The sequence below is a fragment of the Symsagittifera roscoffensis genome, chromosome 4 (genome assembly GCF_963678635.1).
Source record: "Symsagittifera roscoffensis chromosome 4, txSymRosc1.1, whole genome shotgun sequence".
Classification (NCBI taxonomy): domain Eukaryota; kingdom Metazoa; phylum Xenacoelomorpha; order Acoela; family Convolutidae; genus Symsagittifera; species Symsagittifera roscoffensis.
Window position 1 is genome coordinate 35,672,331 of NC_087065.1, and position 23,416 is coordinate 35,695,746.

Genomic DNA, 23,416 nt, shown 5'->3' on the forward strand with positions numbered 1-23,416 from the left:
TGTTCAACAAAGAAAATAAGCTGAGTACTAGTAGATCTTCCAGACAAGAAGCCATGTTGTCTTTTACATATTTTTGATCGCATTTTTTTTATCTGTGGTTGAACGGCAAACGTTAAAAATCAAAGATATCTTTGGTATTTTACTCAAAGGGCGATAATTGGTCACACTTTTCTTATTCCCAATTTTGAGTATGGCACATTTCCAGATGTCAGGCCAGACACACGACTAAATAGTGGAAGTAAAAAGAAACTAAACAGCAGTAACAAGTACAGAGGATCAAAGCGTAGAAAAAAAAGAGGAACTTCATCTGTTGTGACTTTTGCACTATCACGAACTTTTTAAGGAAGATCTCAGCGTCTTCAACGTAAAACTAAAATCTTACAGGCAAATTGTATGATAATTATGTTTTCGCTGAGTTTCCGACACCTAATCATCGAAAATAGACACTCAACAAAATAGTCTTTCAAATGCACAGTTTTTTCCATGTCGGAGGAGGCTTCCCGCGTGTTCCAAAACAGTTTGTCAGGAAGTGGGGGTGTCGCACTCATCAATTTTATCAGTTTGAAGCAGTCATTTGTTGAGCACAAATCAAACGATGCGAAAGGAGCCGTCTTATCAAGATCCATGGATATCTCCATCTCAGTTTTGAGCCGTTGGAGTAAACTATCTTCCTGGTGTACATACCGGGCAATCGTCCGCTTTTGAGTGACAAAAGACGTTGAGTGACAAGTTTATTTATCAAGTGGATTGTATGGGATGAGAATTAAGTCGAATAGTGTTCTCTTTTACGCCGTTTCTGTACACTAGATAGTGCGATAGCTGAAGGAAAAAGGTTAAACCATTCCAAAAAGAAAAGATTGCTTCCAAAATATGGCGGGGCCTACATATTAACACCGAAATCGGCAAGATTGTTGATACTTTTGGAAAACAACTGCCAACCGACGCCCCGCCTCATTTTGAAACCGCAGTCAACGTGTAGGTGTTGGCAACGAATGACAGAAGACGTTGAGTGACCACAAGCCACTAAATGTCTTCTGTCATTGAGGGAAGGACTATTATTCGTCGGTTGACAAATTCTTACGCGCCGATGGAAGGCTTCAAACACTGACTGGATAAGATAATTCTTTTCATGTAATCAGAAGGTCGAAAGTATCATAGTAACCGAGGTTACAGTCAGGAGTCCCTTCATCACATTATCCAGTCAATATCCTCTGAATTTTCCAGATATGGAAGAGTTAAGTATAAAGTGGAAATAAGAAAAGAGAGTCAGATGGTTGGGAATCAAGCCAACCAGATTTAGAACTAACACCTGTCCAGAACAAACCGGAGTTGAAAGTAACTCATAAAGATTGACCTATTATGATGCTACGGGAGACCCATCAGGAGACCCATTAGCAATGGCGTTGTACTGGCTATCCATTTTATCTTTAAAAGAACTAGTCAGGGACAACAGCTTAGTTCAAAAATGGTATGCAGACGGTGGAAACGCAGTCGGAAAATTGAAAAGCCTGCGAACAGTTCTTGACAATATTATCAAACGCGGAAAACATTTTGGATATCTTGTAAAGGCATCGAAAAACCAGCTCATTGTAAAAGATGAAAAATACAATGAGGCGTTAAAAATCTTCAAAAACACCGAAAATGAAATGAAGAAAAAGGACAATTTACTTGATTCTGTCATAGGATCCGAGACTGAAAAGAAAACTTTCTTAGAAACTCAGTTAGAACCTAACAAAATACTGAAAAAACATTGCAAGATCGTGAAAACATAGCCATGAAATATGTACTCCTGTTACTTCAAAAAAGTACCAGAAAAACTATCGTTTTTAGCTAAAACTACCCCCAATACCACAGAAAACATGCAGGCCTACGAGAAATTTTCATTCCAAATTCAATTGCTAAAGATATAGCAGCCATCAACTTAGAGACATCGCTTCCTTGCCACTGAATATAGATGGTCTAAATATCAAGCTACCTTCTGAACATGAGAGTTTTTTAGATTGGTCAATTAAAACATCGTCAATCTTAGACACATACGACCTATTAACACAGCTATATCTGAGCCAGAAAAAGTCTGAACAAAAGCTAAAACACTTAAAACTTAGACAGCAAAACAAAAGAGATCAAACATTTTGAGCAACTTGAGCGACTTGAGGAGTGTCAAACTGGTTAAACGCACTGACACTTAGCAGATATAATTTCAACCTAAATAAATCCAAATTCCGAGATGAAATTTATCTCAGATATGGATGGGAACCAACCAATATTCACTCAAATGTGTATGTGGTCAATCTCTCGACCTTGACTACATGCGGCATGAATACACCCACGTGCGGCATGACGAAACCATAGAGACCTTTGCCAACCTCATGAGCGAGGTTTGCTATGCTGTTGAAATCGAGCCGAAACTTCAGTCGTTGCAAGGCGAGAGCTTTGTCAACAATTCATCCACAACTGGTGAAGACGCTGGACTAGATGAAAAAAACCAAACGGATTATGCTGATCAAAGTTTAGCCGAACCTTCTTTGATGTCAAAGTCTTCAACCCACACGCAGAAACTTCACGAAGACTACTGAAAAACGCATATAAGTACCACAAATCAATAAAAAGATCAAAATACCAACAGAGAATTCTACAAGTCAAACAGAGTAGCTTCTGCCTGCTCATTTTTTACTGCACTCGTGGTGCCAAAAAAGTAGCTACATAGACCATGCAGCGCAAGGCTGAAAAACTTATTGAGAAAAGGCATGAAAGCTACTCAGAAACAATAAACTATATAAGAACTAAGATAATCTTCGCGCTGCAGAGCACACGCACGCACACACAAACTTCTTTATTTGATACCAAACAAGGCAAAAAGACGCCACTATGTTGATAAAGAATATGCCGAAAATGATTGACTCGATAAGAAAACAGAAATGAAAGAAAAAATGATTTTGACAAATCTAGTTGGTAAAGTTACAACCATTATTAAAAACAAATTTTGATTCCTCTGGATTTTTAAAATGGTAAAAAAAACAGAGCAATTAGAGTGAATTTGTGAATTTTTGTTACAGAAAACAAAGAACAGTTCTTGGATTTGGCAATTAAGCCGACGAAACATAAACAGACAAAAATTAGGCCTAAATTTTCTTTGAACCGGAATATTTACCGTTAATAAAAAAGACCTAGTCAGACTCAATCTCGAGATCTTTGGCGTCCCAGGCGTATTCGTTAACTTCAGGCTGTGGATGCAGGAGAAAAAAAAATTTCATTCATTACAAACCAAGGTACCACGTCCATATGAGTTCTTTGGGCAAAGCTGTTTACCGGAAAAAGTTTAGCACCCGGTTGCAATACCCTTGCTTATCGCAAGAGTAATAAGCTAGTTAACAAAGCAGTTTCTACAACATCTGACCGAGCCTATTACGAAAGTTGTAAAGAATTATCACAAACTAACCCTACTACAGGTGTCCAAAAACTGACAGCTTCAAGATTGAGATACAGGTACTTGGTATGCCGGAATAACAATAATATTGATAACAAAAAAATTACGGCAGTGCCGATGAGAATTGTATTAAATTTCTGTGTAATTCTGCATTCTGAGCAGAACCAAGGTAGTCTCCAAGTATATATACTGTTCGCCCTTATCAAAGTGTCTCTCAGAAGAATTTTCGTAAACAGTAAGTAGTCAGTCTTCTTTACTCTGCATCCAGATCGTGTGTTCGAAAGATGTATATGAAAAGATAAGCTCTTGCATTTCGATACTAGACAGGGAGAGAAGTTCTTCCTTATAGGGATTATATGAGTTAGTCATCCATTTCGTCACTCTTCGCTAAAATTGTTTTTTTTTAGTTTAAGGTTAGAATTCGAATAGTGTGTTACTGGCGCGCCATAAACATCTATCGGTACAACATATATGAACAGAATGCAATTTCCAAACTTGAGACGCTTTAAGATATTAAAAAGTTTTAAATGATATTTCAAACTTTTGAGCACATTTTGTGCATCATTAGATTTAAAAATTTCTACAATTTTTACAATTCGAAAGTATAAATTATGTAATCAACAAAAAACATTGTACTAAAATATTCTGAGATTTTCATTTTTCTTGTTCTTTGAATGCTATAACAATTTTTGGACCATCGTCAATTCCGAACTGATTTTTAGCCATGGTTTACTTTCACTACAGTCCTCGCGTTAGTTCCCGGCTCCCGAATTCATCGCGTATGTTTATTAACGGCTTTTCCCTCCAATTATGCATAACCTCAAATGTGAGTAGCTTATGAATGTTGCCTGTTTTTCTATAATCTTTGGTTTAAGCTCAGCAGTACCGCCTACCTCTTTACTACAGTCTAGCAACAATTTTCCTGCTGAAGTTATTGCTGTTAATCAACCCTCGTGGCTAAAGATCGCACTGTCTGGACACCCACTATATGATTTTTTTTTCAACCATTTAGTGATTTTTTTTCTATAGTGATTTTTTTTCAACTATTTATAATTTCTCTAAATTGATGCTATAACTTCTTAGTTTTACTTTCCCTCTTGTTGAAAGTTTCAAACACTACCCTGTCCACCTAATTATCCGAGTATTGAATTTTAATCTGTTGCTTGCAATTTTTCTCTAATGCCCTGTCAAAATTCACCCATGTTGAGTTACTTCTGAAAATCCGATTGGCCTTCCCTTCATAATGTTTCTTTTAAACGGCAAAGGTGTGAGGCTTCTAAAATTTAGAAATGTGACAATATCTGCTTGGTTTTGGAATCACCCATATGATACCTGTTTTCGTGATTCGACGTTAACCGTTTAATCCAAAAAGGCCATATTACTGCTACTATCAACATCATATTTGCAACCTCGAGGACTACCCCAGGATTACCTCCACAGTTCTAACTGTGTCATCCAAATAACCTAGTAAAAATTTAATAACATTCTCATTCCGCCCGCTGTTTTTTGCAAGTGTTGCAAAATCAGACCGTTTAATTCGTGTTTGCGCTTTCAGATTCCAATTTGTTACCACACCCTAAGCGGAACCAATTCCACTAGGCTTCGCATTCTACCCTTTGGTTCGATATGTCCCCTTTTGTTGACATCCAGGCCAAATTCTGTTGTTATCCTCATCGAGCAATGTCAGTTTTGTTACTTCTTTCATTAATGAATTTTTGTATTCTTTGAGCCACAAGTTAGCCACTAGTACCAATAGAGAATCGCCCATTGCTAAACCGTCTTTATCTGCATACTACAAACTACTGCATTTAAAATGTATTTTACTCCGAGCAAACTTTAGTAGCTTTTTCTTAGTTTTGCAAGATAGTTCCAATGGATTGGTTTGCTCATTTAATCTCCTCTTGGCTATTTCAACAGACTCTTTGAGGGGGAATTTAGTGTAAACTCTTTACATCGAGTGAACTTATATTCTCATCAGAGTCCAATTGAATTTTATCTCATACCTTCCTGGCGACTTCAGTGATCATTATTATGTAAACCCCATCAATTTTATCAAAATATTTTGCCAATGATTTCTCTAGATGGTCTTACGAGTTACCAGATAAAGAAAGATCGGGTTGAAGTAGTCTGTCTTGTTTATGCATGTAAGCTAATCCATATAGCTTAGCCGGCTGCGCGCTCGTTGATCTTTACCTATTATACAGCACCTCGCTGATCTCGTTTTTTTTTCATGGCAGGTAGTTCTTTGTCGGTCAGATTACTGTCGGTCAGATTCTTCCTCTTATTAAACTAATATGCCTGCTTTAAACCATTCAGTGTCCTTTTTAGTCTGCTCTCATACGTCCACTTTTCCTTACACAAGAACCCAGCCCCTAATCGAAGGAATCTGTTAGAAGACGGTTGTCCTTCGAATATTTTCTGCTTTTTTCAGTTCCTTTGTCAGAAAGTGTCTGTTTCACACTTTCAGCAATTCTCTTTGCCGCTGTTTAAATCTCGCACATTTTTTCTCCAAATATTCTTTCTAAATTCAGCTCAGACAAAAAAACTATCAAAATCAGCAAGCAAAGGAACTTCATTAAATTTTTCTCGTACCGTATGTTCAAGCCCCAAGCTTAAGAAATAACGCTGCCACTGCGGAAAATCACTACATCTAATTTTCTGACAGATCTGTCACACACGTTTTTTAATTGTCTTTTATATCCTTTTTGAAGTTTATCCTGTCCTTCTGAAAAACGGAAGGCCACCACTTATCATATAAATCCGTTCTCACTAACTCCCTTGCATCAGCTACTTTACTTGATGCCTTAATACTATCCGTTTTTCCCTGGCTTAATTCGGATCTCAAGAGTCGGAAATGAAAACTGTGCACCGCTTGATCCGAAAAATTTGAGCCATTTTTCGGTTGACGCAGCAGCATTCTCTAATTCTCTTAGGCTTTTAGCAATAAAATTGAAGTCGTCAGCATATCCAAAAGAAAACTCTATTTTCAAACTTTGTGGTAGGTAATTCAAGTGTATTATGAACATAAGTGGTCCCAATGGAGAACCTCGAGTGACACTACTTGTGATATAACAAATTGTAGACTTCGCATTGTTTACTCCAATCTTCTGCTTACGTAGAAATTTTTATGCAGCATTGATTGCAATTAGTTTTCCAATTTTTTTCAAAATTTATTCAGTGGAAATTGATGAGAGCTGATTCAACCGAAATGATTTTTGAACTCTAGTTGAAGCGCAGTTACATTTTGCTTGTTTGATTTGTCAAAACTTTAGTATAACTGTTGTAAGTATACATGTAGTTGAGAGGTTGCTGCACGTTTTTTTACTGATATTATATTGAGAAATATCAAGAAGATGTCGAGTTCTTTCATATATGAGTTCGAATGTTATTTTTTCAAAACATTTTTTGAGATGCAGCATAATAAATTTATCGGTCTGTATCTTTTTAGGTTTGATTTATTCCACCTTTGAAGAATGGAGCAATTTCAATTGTTTTTCATTTTTCAGGAAAGATAACTTTAAATATTAAGCTTTGAAAAATTCTTAGGACCAATTTCATAGTGTCTTGCTGAATTTTTGTAACAAATTTTCCCAAGTTATCTGGACTTGATGCTTTTTTGATATCTTGTTTGACCATAGTTTTTTTAAAGCAATCTTTATTCAGTTTGATGCGGTGATAGTTAGTTTTTTCAAAATGACTACCTTCTATTATGTGTTCTGTTTTTGTAAACACGCTACAGAATAATTGATTAAAGTTGTCGCGTTTCTTTTTACCGATTTAAATATTTTAGTGTCCAGTTTCAGTTTTGATGGCAGCTTTGGTGTTCTCCTAATGATTCTTAGATTTTTTTGTGTTGTGCTAAACTTTTTTTTGTAAAAACTTTAAGCTTATAAATTTTTGGTCTTTGTAAGCAGAAATTTTTATTCTTTCTTCTTATTTTGTAGTCCATGGAACAGTTTTTGGTATGAGAGTCTTTTCTGTACTCGAATTAATAGTTCTTTGCACAAAATTAGGTCACACGTTGAGGGTGTGATCCACGGGGGAAGTGAGGCTCTATATTCTATTATTCTAGGTACGTTTCCTTCCCACACTTTCTATAGCCAAGCACACCATTTTTTGATTGGACGGTCGCAATTGCTGTAATCCAGCGGTGTGAATGTATCGATGACTCTTGAGGAAATAATTGTAGTTCAATCTGCTCTTTTGAGAGCATATTTGATTTTTTTATTGCTTCATTTTTCAATGGAAGTTTCATTTAAGTTTATCTCTGTTATGTGGCCAAAAATGTGAGTTTTTTTGTCAATGCTTGCGTACGCCTTGTAGATAGTTTTTTCTCTTAAGATGCTAACTATCAAGGAGGGGTTGTTGGTACGAGGAAAGTGTATAGTTTTGAGTTTACAGATGATCAGATTCGTTCGAAATTGTTATAATTTAGGTTTTCAAAAATTAACTTTTCATCAGCATCTCTTGACGCCCTTGCTTTCCAGTCAGTTTCTGATCAACTTATATCTTCTCTAATTATAAAATTTTCACATTTCAAGTTTCTTGCAAATTTAATAAGTTATTTCAAAAGTTCTATGATTAGAAAGAAATGGCTGTTGGTTCATGTGTGGTCTCTTATGACGGACAAAAAAGACAGCATCTGATAGTGAAAATAATTTTGAAATCTGCTATTCTTATTGAAAACTGTTTAAAAATTGAAATTATATCTACAGTTTGTTATTAAAATGAATTTTTGATGTTGATTAAAATACCGCCTTGTTTTGTCTCGAAGTTTTCTGATGGTCGATCACATCTGTAGATTTCGGAATCTGGTTTAAAAATTTTCTGATTTTGGTTCGGCTCTTAGCCATGATGCCAGGCTTGATACATTGTTATTATTTGCGAGAGAGGTTTAGTTTACGAGACAAGTTCGTCGTGCCATTCTGATTGAACTGCGCACACGTGTGTTTTGTGGAGATGAGTGTTTCGTTTAGTCAGACTGAATGGTCTTCGCATTCAATCTCTACCAGCTTTTTTCTTTTTTTTTTCAACAAATTTAGGTACTTTAGTCACAGATGTGTGCTCTTGTATTTGTTTGATTGAATAGGGTCAGCTTTGTTTAAGCAGATTAGTTTCTATGCTCTGCTCATCAGGAGATAAGTTTTTACTGATGAAGGTTTTGTTTTTGTAGTTTTTTTAACTTAAAAAAAAGAGCAGAGTTTAACATTCCTCCTGAGGTGCTGAATTTTTTAGAATTAACCGTCAAGGTTCATTTTCATTGAATTTTCCGACCCTTTGCAAACCACTTATAGGCCACTTGACTGCGGCAGTTAAATCGCTCTCGTCCAGAAGTAGCTTTCTTGTTTCTTTTTCGTTTGTCGCCTCTTAATGAGTTGAGGAACATCTGTCGTTCGGGTTGGCATTGTTGTTTTGCCACATACTAGTTCCAACCGAGGTCGTATCTTCAAGTAACATTTTGTTCAGATGTCAGTAAATCATGAAGCTCATGATAAATTTGTAATGGAGTTACCATACAAAGAGAAATTGAGGGAAAAGCGCATTAAGATAACAAAAAATATGAAAACAACTTAAAAAAGTGTCGGCGTGAATTTCGTTGTAACAGCCGCCCAGTAAAATTGAGTGTCGAAAAGTAAACTAAAATCCTATAACGATTGATTAACGTCGATATAGAGCCTCATGCGCTTTTAACCGTCTCTATCACAGCCAATTCAACGTGGCCTTTCGTAAGATCGGCTCTACGAACCAGTTACATCCTAAAGACTTTCGGCCAAACCTTGCTGATTATCTTTAAGTATATGCAAATATAAGGACCTCATGGCTGGGTCTCGTCATCCTCAGACCACGATGTCACTCCTAAAACAAAAGTTTTACGTTATTATAAATTACTATTGCTTTTGTTCAGAATAGAAAATCATCCCATCTCTCTTTTATGGATCAACCTTTTCCTTGGTTTCAGATTTTCTTATGCTGAAATTGAAATCAGTTGTTAGTAAACTAAACTCAACACATTCCGGGAAGCTAAAAATTAGTAAAAATACATTCTGAAAAACAAAACTCTAGGCCCTTCCATTTCTTCAACTTCATTGAAGAAGCGCTTTCTTCACGGAAAAGGTTGCTCTCTTCGTCCTAAACATTCTCGATCAGCAAAACAAGTCCGGTAACTGTTGTAGCTGCACAATCGTTAAAAATCAGTTCCGGTAACTATTGTGGCTGCACAATCGATCAATCGTTTTTCTTATACTCAGTCTTCTCGTCAGTTGTGGTCGTGTCATTCGGACACACGAAAATTGTTTTCCTGATCTTCATGGTTTTAAACACCGCGAAAATCAGAATGTCATGTGTCATACACGCTCAGTTCGAAAGTTCCGGTAACTGTTGTAGCGTTGTAGCAGCACAACCGATCAAACGTTTTCTTATAATTCAGTCTTCTCGCCAGTTGTTGTCGTGTCACTCTGAAACACGGAAAACAAAGTCCCGATTTAAGTGATTTTAAATATCGCAAAAATCAGGTTATCAGGTGTAATGCACGCTCAATTATACTTTTTTGACAATTGTTTCTCTCAATACTTCCTCGCTTTACTCTTAGCTCTTTTTTCAGACTTTTAATTGTTCAATTCAATGTATCGTATGCTCCTTATTTTCCAAACGAAGCAGACCGCAGTTTAATCGAATGGCAAACTTTTATTTTACTTTATTTCTTTATATTAGTTTGTCATTTAATTATTACAATTTCAAAAATAATTCAACTAATTATTTTTTTCTGTAGTGCATGGGTATCAGCTTTATGCAGATTTATGAAAAATACGTCTTTCTCTCTTCCTCAACCAATGAAAGGCCAGGAATTTGAAACAAGAAGAGGTAGGTAAAGGGCACTGAAGCTACCATAAGAGAAGAAAAACCACTCAGGACCCAAAAGATTACATCAGAGTTGCAAAAGCTCTCTAACTTAGAGTGCTAGAGGTAAATAAGACGACAGGGTTTTAAAACGACGAGAAATTAACACGACAAATAAAAGTTATGAAATAAAAAATGGGTAGTTTCAAACTTTCGGAAATAGAATTTGAAGAATTGTGTGTAGAGTCGTCTAAAAATCCCATCTTAAACGGTTGTCATCTTATTTGCAGGTCTCATTAGGTTATCTTTCGTTGGAGTTTCCGTTAGAAATTAATTTAACCAACAGATCAATAAATAAGAGACAAGTTCGTATAAAACAGGCAGTAACTGACACCAAACAGTAAGACCAGATATCAAAAAGAACAAATTTTGTTCCGTATTGCTATTACAAAATGATTTTGAGACAAGCAAACCAAAACAAAAACTGATAGAAAAGCGTATTGAAGATAAAAGAAAATAAGATGACAACCTAAAACCGTGCTGGCGTCAATTCGGTTGTAACTTTCCCCAACAAAAATATGAAACGACGGGAAATGAGACTCCCAAACAAATGGCAAGCGTCAGGATAGAGCCTCATAAGCTTTTAACTCTCTCTACTATTGCCAGTTCAACGTGGTCTCCTGTAAGATTGGGTCAACGAAACTGTGACAGCTTAAATGCTATCGGCCGAACCATGACTTGTAACTTCAAGTACAAGCAAAATTAGTGAGATCACGGCTGGTTCTCGTCATCCCCAGAAACCCACAATTTGAAATTTTTTTAAATTAGTTACAATGTCCTAATTTCCCATCAAAAATGGTTGTCATCTTATTTGCCGGTCACTCTAACTTGGCTGCCACAATTTCAATTATTGAAATAATCGGGTGATAAATACTTGTATGAGATTTGTCATAAAGTGGATTTTAACTTGATCTTTTCCACGTCATCCTCATCTTGATTTTTTCATTTTCAAAGTATCACGTGCAATGGAAACTCAGCCTGCAGCCCGATTAGGCTATTCCATATTGTTGGTTATCAAAGCTATTTTAGTGAAAGTAAGTTGCACCAAAACATCATGCGGTTGACTTAGAGGGAAAAAGAGCCAGTAAATTTTTGTTCTCTTCGACATGTGTGAACTTTGACAATCAATTCATCAAAGTGATCCGCACGAAAAAAGTGTTTTATACAAGGAGCACTAGTAAAAATCAAGTTTCCATGCTCGCCGCTTGATCGGAATTAGGAAACTGAAATACAAGTTGAATTTTAATGACTCTTCAAGATCTATAGGTCACTGTTTTCCGAATTATACAGAAAATTATCTTTTTTTTCCGAGTTTTTAATTGGGGTACTACTGTTCTAAACGCTGGTTCAACTTCTTTAGCGACAAAATGTTGAAACTGACAGCAGGTGATATGCCCATAACATACTGTATTTTTGTGAATACCACAAATTAGGACATTTATGTTTCTTCAATTCAATGCCAAAAGTTACGATTTTTTCCTTGTACTGCGTGTCAGTTCCAGGGACAGGACCTGTTCATAAAGTTTCCTTATTGTTTTTAAATTGGCTTTTCGAGCGTGAAGTTTGTTTATAATTGAGGGAAACAGTCCCCTCATCGGAGTACAGGAGGATTTTCTCAGATTACCTCTGGCCAACCGTGTATTCGTCTTAAATTTTGCCACTCAAGCGTTTCAAAAAACTTTGTCAGTGTTTCTTTGATATCATTGTGGGACCTAGCAGGCAGAAAAGCAATCGGTCAAAGAGGCTTGCGCTGTTTGAGGACTTTTGCCAAACCATGCAATTTAACCGGCTGCTCTTCTGTTGACCTCAGTCTAGTGTAGATTGAACCACTGATATCATCTTTTATCTCATGGCAAACTACTTTCTCTTGATGTCTTTTATCATTTTTTAAAATTCACTCTCCGTCAGACTTTTATTGCTGAATTTAATGTTGTGATTGCAGTAGCTCGTGTAATTTTGCCTCGTAGCTCAATTTTTTACTACACAAAAACCACCATTTTAAACAAATGCTACAGCCAGAAAACCCTTTGTCTTTCAAATTCTCACAGATTTTTAATTTTTAAATCTTTTTATGCAAAAGAATCTTTTTGTCTATTTTAACAAATGATTCGGCTACCGCTTCACTCTCAAATAATTTTTCACCCGGTGCTTAAAGTGATTTAGCTCTGACAAGAAATGCAGCATCAGTAAAAAGATGAAAGTCTTTGAATTCTTTTCAATTGATATTTTGACCCTAACTGAACACTTGTTTTATGCATTGTGGTAAGCTAACATCATCAAAAACTTTGACCGACATTTTCCTCAAGTTTTTAAATGTCTATCCTCCCGAGTTTGTTTTTATGCTTTGTATTTTGAGGTTTTTTGCTGGTTACGATAGAATTAAGGACCATCTTTTTCATCTGCGTCAATTTTCACTGCCAGTCCTACCATTGCACTGACTTGTGATGACACTTTCTTTTTTTTGCTGGGCTTAACTTGAACAGTTGAAAGTTATGCCCCGCTTGATCCAGAACATTTCACTCTCCTGCACCCGAAACCTTTAAAGTTCAGATAAGGTTATGGAAACGAAGCTTGTTTCAGTAAGTGTTACTTAGATTGTGGGATTTTTTGGCAACTTAAACGCAATACCAACCGACAGACTCTGGTATTGCAAGGCATGTAGAACATTAAGTGACGGAGGTCAAACTGAAATCGGTGTGAATCTTTGCTAATATATGTAGATGATTTTGAGGGAACACTGAGTGGTTACCAAGAACTTGTACTAGGGGCAATTAAAAAATTACCCCCAAAATTGCATTTCGCTATCGAGAAATCTGGGCCTTCTTGATAGTGGAAAAAAAATGGGTAAAAACAAATTGCCTATATTTTTTTTTAATCAAAATGATCGAGGAAAACCACTAGCAGGACACCCCGTAGAACAATTATTTGCAGCAGCGTGGCACATATGGTGGTCGACCTGATATAACAGCAAAATTTTAAGTTCGAATATCTATCGCTGGATCCGTTGCGTATATGACAAGATTTTCCCAGAGAAAACATGCGCACGGAACTCAGCAGCAGGAAATTGTAATCTTGACTGAAGATAGCTATATAAAAATTAAAACAAGTTGAAGAGGACATTTTTGATAAAATAAACTCTTCACGAAACAAAAAGTTAAAACAAAACGTTAAAAAAGTATCGAATTTATTAATTACACCCTTAAAATGTTTAATCTTTCTCATTTTCTAATAAAACTGGTTTAAATGTGATTGGTGATATTTGAAAATATGATGTTTCTTGTGTATGCTTTTTTTGGTTTATCATTTTCTCAATTTTTATTATCCTGAATCCGCCTAATATGTGCGATAACGTTTCAATTAACCATTTGAAAATTCTTAGTTTCAGAGAGAAAGGGAAATCTGTTTGATAACAAATCACCACTCGTTACTTGATACACAGTTGGGCTGTATTTTAGCAAAGATCAAATGTTTTATGCAGTGCATGAGCAGGTTCTGTCGCTGAATTTTTTTTAAATGCTAGCACACTAAACACTCAGTACATATTGTAATTGTAATTTAACGCACTCTTTTTTCTAGCAGTTGCTGAGAGTTTACCTGACCTTATCCCGGCCTTTTTTTTCGTACATCTTCCTGGCGACAAAAATTTCCAGGTTTATCCTTTCTGACGAACTAGTTTTAATTAGGTTTTCATGTTCACCTCACCGCTTTGTCGCTTTTGAGCAACTCATTTGAACGTGAACTGAATTAATTTAGTTCACATCTAATCGGTTTTGAGATATTCCGTTGAACGCAAAACCCTGAGGATTTTTTAGATTGCCTGTAGTGGAAGCAACTCAAATTATGTGGGCCAACAATTTCGCAATTTATTAACGAGGATCGAGGAATATCGTAAGAAGGACACCCCTGAAGGGCAACATTTGCAACATTGTGGTAAAAGGCTTGCGTTAATGTCACAAATATGAGATAAAACAAGTCACAATCATTACATGTATAGCAAAATTAGCCTAAAATCAATCTGCTCGAAGAATTCGGGACCAGTTTGTTGACCCAATAATTGTAATAACTGTTCTAGAAAACCTGAAGGATGAACACAAATTTAAAAAAAAACAAGTTTGAGAAAAATCATTTCACGAAACGCATCAAAAATTTGAGGTTACTGCTACCAATACCTATTTCTTTTTTTTGGGTAAAAAAGAATTAATGTTTCTGATTGGTGAACACTGTAACTCTTATTTTAGATTTTTATTCACTTTTTTGACCGATGATCCTTCTCTAAAAAAACAGATAACGCCTATGATGCATGAAATCATTTATACTGACAATTTTTTTATTGGAACGAGAACTTCTGTTCCCGACAATGTACCACTCACAAACAGGTCTTTCAGTTTGGTTGTTTCTTATAAGAGAGTAAAGTCATATTGAAGTGCGTTAGCTAGTTCTGTCGGTGATTATTTTTCACTTTCAGCCCACTATATGAAAAGTACACCATGTGTTTGGCAGTTTTTTTTTGCTGAGAAGCTCTTTGACCTCAACCAGGCAATTCATACATCTTTCTGGCTTCGGCATCTTCCCGGAGACTTCATTCTGCATAATAGTGAAAAATCGGGTTTCCATGTTCACTGCTTTCATGGGCTTAAGATATATTTTTCAAAGTGTTGTAAACTATACAGCGGTGTCTAAGTTTAATGTTAGTCATTAAAGTTTCACCTATGTCGGCCAAAAAGTCTGACAATCAACCACGGGGGTTGATGAAAACCAGATTGGCAAACCGGCAGGACAATTTTTGTTGCGTTGAGGCACCTTTTGGTGGCAGGCCTGAGTTAAGGTCAGAAGGCTTAGATCAAACTACTCACGCTAGAACCACTACTTATGTGAGGGATTCGAGCCAAAAAGACGCATAAGGAAGTAAAGAGAAGCGGGTTGACCCTAAAGCTACTGCCTATAATTAGACGTAGCTAAATTTAAAAAAATTAAATTGGAATTGTTTGTGAAACAAAACTCGAAAAAACGGAAAACAAAAATAGAAAACTGAAAACGTACCAGACTTTAAGAAAACAGCTAAAAAACAATGAAGTAGTTTAATGGTAATAACAGTTGTTGTTCGATTCGAAATGTTGAACCTGATTATGGTTTTGTTCAGTTGTTTTCGAAGCGTTATCATGATTGGTGATCAATTTTGAAAAAAAAATTCGTCTGAAATCCTGACGATGCGCAAAGTGTGCAAAATCAACAGAATTGAAAATTGAAAAGTCCCTAATTTTGTTAAACTAAGTCAATAATCGACTCTCAACTTAGTCTTTCAGTTTGGCTGTATCTCATCAAAAAAAAAGATGTTTGTTGCAGTGCGTTCGCTAGTTCCGTTGGTGACAAATTCTTCTTGTTAGCACACTATATTTATGAAAATGAAAAACGTTGTTCGACATTCATAAACACCATTTTTTTGCTAGGCAAAGTCATGACTGCATCCAGGCCATCTTCATTGTACATTTTTTTGTCGTTATCTTCCAGGAATCTCTCTGCTGTGGAACTAGTAAAAGTCGGCTTACCGTGTCGCCGTTTCAAATAATGTGTTTGAAATTTTAAGTTGGTTTAAAATTGATTGTTCTCGTCAGCCAGTGGACCAGATTGGCTAATAGTTTCTTAAATTAGGTACAAAATCTCGAAAATAACAATAAATGACGTTTTTTTGATTTTTTGATACAGAAAAGAAGACACCTGAAATGCAATTTTTCAGCAAAAACTGAAAATAAACGCAAAAAAGTAGAAAAGTCGGCTTGTGTCAAAATTAATCCGGGTGGTAAAAAATTTTTTACGTAAATTTTATTTTAGGTTGTTCGGATATGTTTTGAAATCAACTTATTATCTTTAATTTTGTTTTGCACGATATGAGGAGATAGAAAATGGGTAAGAGTCTTTGGATCTTCGATGGGTTGGTTTGACCTAAATCTATGTAACAAAAACACGATGGTAAAAAAAAACAACGAATTAGATTTGTTTTAAGCATTGACTTCTTAGTCAGGCAATCATGAGACCCAGCCATGACCTTTTTGTATTCCCAAGTAATTAATTAATTTGTATCGTTCGGCCAATAAACTACCAATTAACGAGGGATGATTTTGCTCTAGGCCGCGACAACATGAAAGTCATCTAGATTTTTTTTGACCGTAGTCAATCATTATAGGAGTAAATTTCATTTTTCGTCATTATGTGTTTAGTTGACAAAGGTTAAATAGGTAAATTTAGGGCGCTTTTGAGTGTTATTCGAAACGTTAAAATCAGCATGCGTATTAGCGACAAGTTCTGCGCGGAGCCAGAACTTCAAAAAACCCAGAGAAGCACTGTGAAGGTTATTTCAGAATGCGAAAGCCTCCCGATTTTCCCAATTCAATTTTTGACTAATCGTAGCACCGAAAGTTACTGTATTGCGCAATTGGTGGCGCGATTGGCCGTCGCGCTGCTCTTGAGCGCAATGCGAAAAACAAAATTCATGTCTTACTGCAAAACTAAACAAAGTTAGTAAAAAACTATAAAAACAAAGAAAAAATTTAAGAAAAAAACAGTGAAAAAAAAAACAACAGAAAATGCTAGTTCAAACGAGAGATGATCAGAGTTTCTTTTTATTGTTGTTTGATACGTTCACTTTATCTATATAGGTTGTGAGAGACACGAAATAGACTGCCCTCAAGTGACCTACCTCTCACTGATTAGCACTTTTCAGAGTTGAACACCCACTTCGAGGGGTATGGACCGGGGAGGTATATAATCAGTCAAATCGCTACTTATATCATTCATAATGATATACTTATTCTGTAACCTAACTCATATATTTGTGAAAACAATATACATTAAGTTACGATTTCCTTTCAGAAAAAAAAAACAAAAGCCGCAATTTTTGACTGTTTTCTAGTTTACAAAAATAGATCAATAAATTAATTTTTTACTAGTAATCCCGCTGAAAATATTTGATCTAGTAACGTTAAGTGTTCAAACGTCCAGGTTTTGTCACTTGTCTAGCATCAACGTTCCAGTCTGATATACTAGAAACATCAATCGGGAAGGATGTAATTTGATTGAATTTGATCATATTTTTCCGATGCAGCGTTTGTCACCGTGTTTTTTCTCAAAAAAGTCATGTAGTGTAGGCTTATTTCCTAGCCGGTAGGGTCTGAAATTTGCCAATCCGGAAGGTTATCCGAAAACTTCGAAGTGAAAGTGCCCCAATTTTGCCAATATGGAAAGAAACTAAAAATGTCGACGCGGAAGGACCTCATACTGGCCACGCCGGAAAGATACCACATTTCCAATACGGGAGGGGTCCAAACATGTCAATTTGGTTTGGCTCAAAACCGTGGACCCGTATGTGACCAAAACCGTCGATCCGGAAACGAGTCAAAATTTGCATTCCAGTAGAATTCCAAATTCACCAGTGCGGAAAAGTCACGAAGTCATCAATCCGGAAGAATCCCAAATTTTTAAAACCGGAAAACTCCCAGAATGTTAATCCGGAAGGGTAATAAGGTGGTCAATTCGGAAGGATCCCAAAATCATCAATAATGAAGGGTTGTTAATTTGTCTATCCGGAGGGAAACCAAAAACTTTAATCAGAAAGGGTCACAAAACAGACTATTCTACGACGGAGTTAGAGCTGCCAATCAGGAGGGGTCGCAAAAAAGATCCAGCAACGAACAAAAATGGAAGTTTCGACCCGAAATTGAAACGACAAAGCCCTATCAGTGGATATCAACTTACAAACTAAGACACTTAAACGCGGTCCGGAAGAGTCTAAGAGATCAAAAAACCCATAAAAGTTTATTTAGGTCTCCTCTTGGTTCTTTTCTAACTAACCACCTTAAATAAAATTAAAATATTTAAAAGATCGCAAAAATTCAACCAAGCTAACAAAAAACGAATAAGCAAAATTACACCGAGAAAGAGCCGTTGACTGCAGCTGTGTCCTTTCAATTTGCAAGAACATAAATTAGGAAATCAATGACCCCAATATTTGCATTATTTGTGAATTTTCTTTTGACCCATCATTTTGTGTGAAAAACATCGGATAACAAAATTATCATACAAAGGGACAGTTTGGCCTGCGTATGATCCAAAAAAAACAGACAAAAAAATCTTTAAAAAGAAACTCATTCGAGCTTCGAATTGGATTAGATTGATTTTTGATTTGTTTTCAAAACTGACAACTTCATTTGAATTTTCGATTTCAAAAACATCATTACATTGCGCTTTTTTAAAGCGCTCAGTAGCGCACTTAATTGTTGCTGCACCCAAATTGAAAAAAAAAACTAATAATTTGTAACAAAAGTAAACTTTCACGGTCACTCAAAGAACTTTTTATAAACGACTATCGTGTTGTTTCAATAGTACCAGACTCTAGCTTGGAAATTTGTTCGGTTATTTGCTCCTGGAAACTCCCACCTAAGCAGATGAGAGTCTCATTAGACTCTTTCAATTCGACGAAAACCAACAATTGTTACAATTAATGAGACCAGAAATCTTCAAAGCCATGGCCAGACCATTAGAGATAAATAAAAGAGGTAGACTTATGCGTACATTGGCATCCGAATGACATTAGAAAAGAAGAGAAGGGATGATGATGCTGGGACAAAGCAAGTGATGAGCGATTATACGCAAGTAAAACAGGAGTATTATGCGGAAAATTTAACGTGGCAGTGGTAAAACTCTGGTAAAGATGACTACGGGTCGCAATCGAGCTTTGACACCTCAAACCACGAAGAAGAAGAGCCTGCGAGGATTGAGGTTCGTACTTTCAGATTTCATGGAACAGTAAAGACAATATACGCAACTTTTTTGTGCAAAGCAGGAATCCAGTTTTTTCTTAAAATCAGGCTTGCTGATGACATTCTGGCGTGACACCGAGTTCAGCAAGCCGGCGAGGCATGACGATACGAGAGTTTGGTGCTGAAGTTGAACAAACATTCAGAGTGAGTGAGAGAACGTGCGCGAGTGAGTGAGAGAATCAGCACCAAGTTACACCTTCTAACCAATTTCACACCTTGTAGCGATAAACCTTGTAGCGGCAACTGGAAACACTTTCTCAATGATCATGACAAAGATGGACGAATAGGATGAGCAAGTCTCGAACAGAGTGAGCGACTTTGAAAGGTCAGCCCAAGTGGAACGGGAAAAACTGATAGAAGAACTTCTCCGAACGAAACAGGAAAAGCTAGCCGACACGCCAAGCAAATAATAGAAAGGACAAACAAATGGCTAAAGGCTTGTCAACAATATATCAACAGCCAGGAGTGAGAGAAAAGCGACGCATAAGAAGAGAAGTCATAGAGCACTTCAGAGAAATCGGCAGGTACAGTCAGTGAGTGTTCTTAAGAACAAGATGAATGTCATAAAAGAGACGAGGAATCAAATTATATTCAGCAGATTAGATAACCTCGTGAATTACAGACGTACCCAAGGAACCAAGAGTGAATTTCAGCGAGCTCTCAGGAAAAACAAGCACGATTGGGTCCTCGACGGGAAGAAAAAACTCAAGCTGCCATGCTCCTCGAGGATCAATTAATGCTCCTGAAGGCTCAAGCAGTCGCAAACACAAGAAGGAATAAATTGCCTCATTTGGAATGCGCAACTGAGATTTTCAAAGACCAATAATCGCAGGAAAGGTCAAAAAAGTCTCTGCGAAGCCCAGGCAATCCGAAGATGTCTCAGTTAGTTGTATAGTTACCTGGATAGAGGAAACGAAGTTGCATTTCGAAGAAGAGGATTGGATTGAAGTTCAGCACATTCACCAGTAATATGGCGGGCTTGGCCCTGAACTGTGTGATGTCTAAGAAACAGGATTAGATAGGTGGCTCCGAGGAAGCCTTTGAAACTCGGTTGTGTGAGGGGCTACATATTTAGATGTCAATCAATTTAGTTGCTATCCGCTATTATTTATATCCTTGAGAGCTTCTCATATTATTACTAAGTGTGAATTTGGTACCTACCTGTCAGTCAGTCCTGGTCTGTTTAGTCTGTTATTTGTTGACCTCTAGTTCAGTGTCTTATTTATTCGAACTAGAAACAAGTTGAATTCAATCTTCAACCGTACAGTTTTACTTACTCTTGTTATGGCGCAGCCAACAGATGGAGGGGGAAAACCCCCATGGAATTGTAGCATTCTTGCCTCCGAATCAGGCGGAGCCACCACTATTATGGGAGCATTGGAAACAGACTCGTACACTCATATCGAACCTGTACTTATGTCTAGGACACGAGGGACAGCGGGCCTTGCATAGTCAGCATCCACACTTATTATGGAAGAAATACGATACCCAAGATTCTTAGATACATATGTAGCTCTTTTCCAGAAAGAGCGAAACGAAACTTACGAAATGTACCAAATGTTGTCCAGGAAGCAGAAAGAAGGAGAGAGTTTGGAGTCGTTCTACGCAGAACTCAGCGGAATGGCGGAGAGATGCAACCTGGGTACCCAAGAACGGAAAATGGTGAGGAACATATTCATATTTAATATGCGGAATAGGGACGCGCAGAACGAGTTGTGCCGGGAAACAAAAACCCCAGAGGAAGCACTGAGAATCGCAATATCGTATGAAAGAAGCGATAAGTACGCAAAAACTTACAAGGGAAGTGCGCCAGGCTCCACGGGAACTGCTTACACAACCCCCGGGGGTTCTCTACAAATCAAAGCGGAATCAATCAGTAATATTATTCGTGGATCTAGGGGACGAGGAATACAAAGGGGACGGGGACAGTACCAGAATTGGGGAGGAGCCCGAACGCAAGAGCGCAGATGCTATAACTGTAACCAGCCAAATTTCACTCCAGAACACCGACAACGATGCCCAGCAGCAAGAGCCGTCACATGCAAATTCTGCAAGAAAGTCGGGCACGTCCAGAAGACTTGTCGGGGAAAGCGGCTGTCACGTGGGGGACAACCAGTTGGTCTAATCCAAAGGGATGAAAGGTTCGATGAAGAAGATACTCCCTTGGATGACGTTGGGTCACAACATGCTGCAAACTCAGTAGGTTTCGTCAAGAGAGAACATCACAGCTGGTCACCGGAGAGTTCGGATGACTATATCGTTATCGCGATTAGACGTAAAAAGGAGACACTATTGAAAGTTACCGGGCCTAAACTAAAAATCTACATTAATGGACACCCAATGGACATCTGGAGTGACAGCGGATCGCCCATATCCATACAAACACTTGACGACTTGAAGAAAACAGTGGGAAGAACGGGAATCAACTTGAAACAAAACGACATGGAAGATGAAGAATTTCGGGACTACAGCAACAATCGGATCAAAATGTTGGGGCGAATGGAGGTAGAGTTAGCATCGAATGGATGGACAACAAGAGCGGAAGTCAGGGTCATCGGAGGGACCAGACCTTTAATCGTGGAACGTGACCTGATGGGAAACCAGGACTACAGTTGATGCAAGCAGATCCAAGGGGAGCAGTCATGAAGATCCAAGGGACGGCGACAGCACATGTGAGAAAAAGCAGGCTGGAGATTCGGAAGAAGAGCAAATGGACCCCTGGCAACAGTATTTCAGTAAGCTATTCCCAAAATTTTTACTAGCATCGGAAAAATTAGAAATTACAAGGTCCAAACGGAATTTTTCAAAAACCTCGTACCGGTGCACTAAAAGGGATAAGGAGATCGATAAGCTACTAGCCCAGGGACACATAGAAAAACTGCAGGAATTTTCGGATCGATTTTTTGTTTGTCCAGTTGTTATTACCGTCAACAAGGACGGGTGCGTGAGTGAAAATAGCGCTGGAATCTCGAGAACTTAATAAACAGGTGAATAAAAACAAGTACCAAATGCCCAACATAGAAGAACTTGTAGATACAACAGGACAACTTATTTCCGAGAAAAAACAAGGGGAGGTTTTCTTTACCACGATGGAACTAACGTACGCAAATTGACAACTACCACTCAATGAAGAAACAATTGTGCAAGGTAATTTCTCATTGGTGGGCGGACGGTCGACCGGAACGTACCGGTTCGTACAGGATTTTACGGGCTAACATCAATGCCAGCAGAATTCCAACAGGTAATGGACTCAATTTTAAACGAATTCCCTCAAGCAAACGCTTTCATTGATGATACTTTGGTTACAACCAAGGGCATTGAAGTGGAACACATATCCTTGGTTGAAAAGATTCTTCGAAAATTCAGTCGAGAAAACATACCGCTAAAACTACCAAAGTGCAAGTTCGCAAAGCGAGAATGAGAGTGGCTCGGTCATCGTATAACAAAAACGGGAATGACGACTTTGAAGCGTAAGACTTCGCCGATCGATGCATTAGCGGCTCCTAAAACAGTAACTCAATTGAAATCATTCATGGGTTCAATACACAGCCTCCATAAATACTTACCGGCTATAGCAGAAATGTCAGCTCCCCTAAGGCCGCTCCTCAGTAAGAAGAGTGATTATAACTGGACCGCGGAGTGCGAAAATGCCGTTCAAAATATTAAATTGGGGTGGCAAACATTGTCGAATTAAAACATTTTGACATTCACAACGACATAAGGGTTGTTTGTGATGCAAGTCACAATGGTCTTGGAGCAGTTTTGGGGCGATTTGTTAAAGAAGGGTAGCGCACAATCTCATTTGCATCACGAGTTTTAAACACAGTCGAGAAAAATATAGTCCACAAACGAGTTCGAAATGTTGGCAGTTGTATGGGGGGCCGAATACTTCAGAGACTACATCCTAGGAAGACCTTTTACTGTTAAAACAGACAATCAAGCTCTAATTTCATTACTCAACGAGAATAATGAGAAAAAAACTCTATTTTCAAGATTAAAACGATGGCTAGATAGACTTATTCCGTTTGACTTTGTCATAGAACATAAACCAGTTGCAAAGATCGGAATTGCGGATTATTTGTCAAGACACCCTAGCGGGCCCCTCAAAACCTATAAGTCAGTACGATAAATAATTCACTGTCGCGAAACTAGATTCAATAAGGAAATCCTTTGGTTTCATGAATAATTCTAAATCCCTTGGTAAACGAAACAGTATCAAAACAAAAGAAACTGGTTCTAAACAGTCTAGACAGTTTTCGTCCAATTAGAATCAAGAACG

At 37.5% G+C, this 23,416-nt stretch overlaps 1 protein-coding gene across 1 annotated transcript in view; it reads left to right on the forward strand.

Annotated features, from left to right (window-relative positions):
* LOC134843931 (galactosylgalactosylxylosylprotein 3-beta-glucuronosyltransferase 2-like) overlaps nt 1–23,416 on the forward strand; it is a 405,495-nt gene that overhangs the window by 5,950 nt on the left and 376,129 nt on the right. The window lies entirely within an intron of this gene.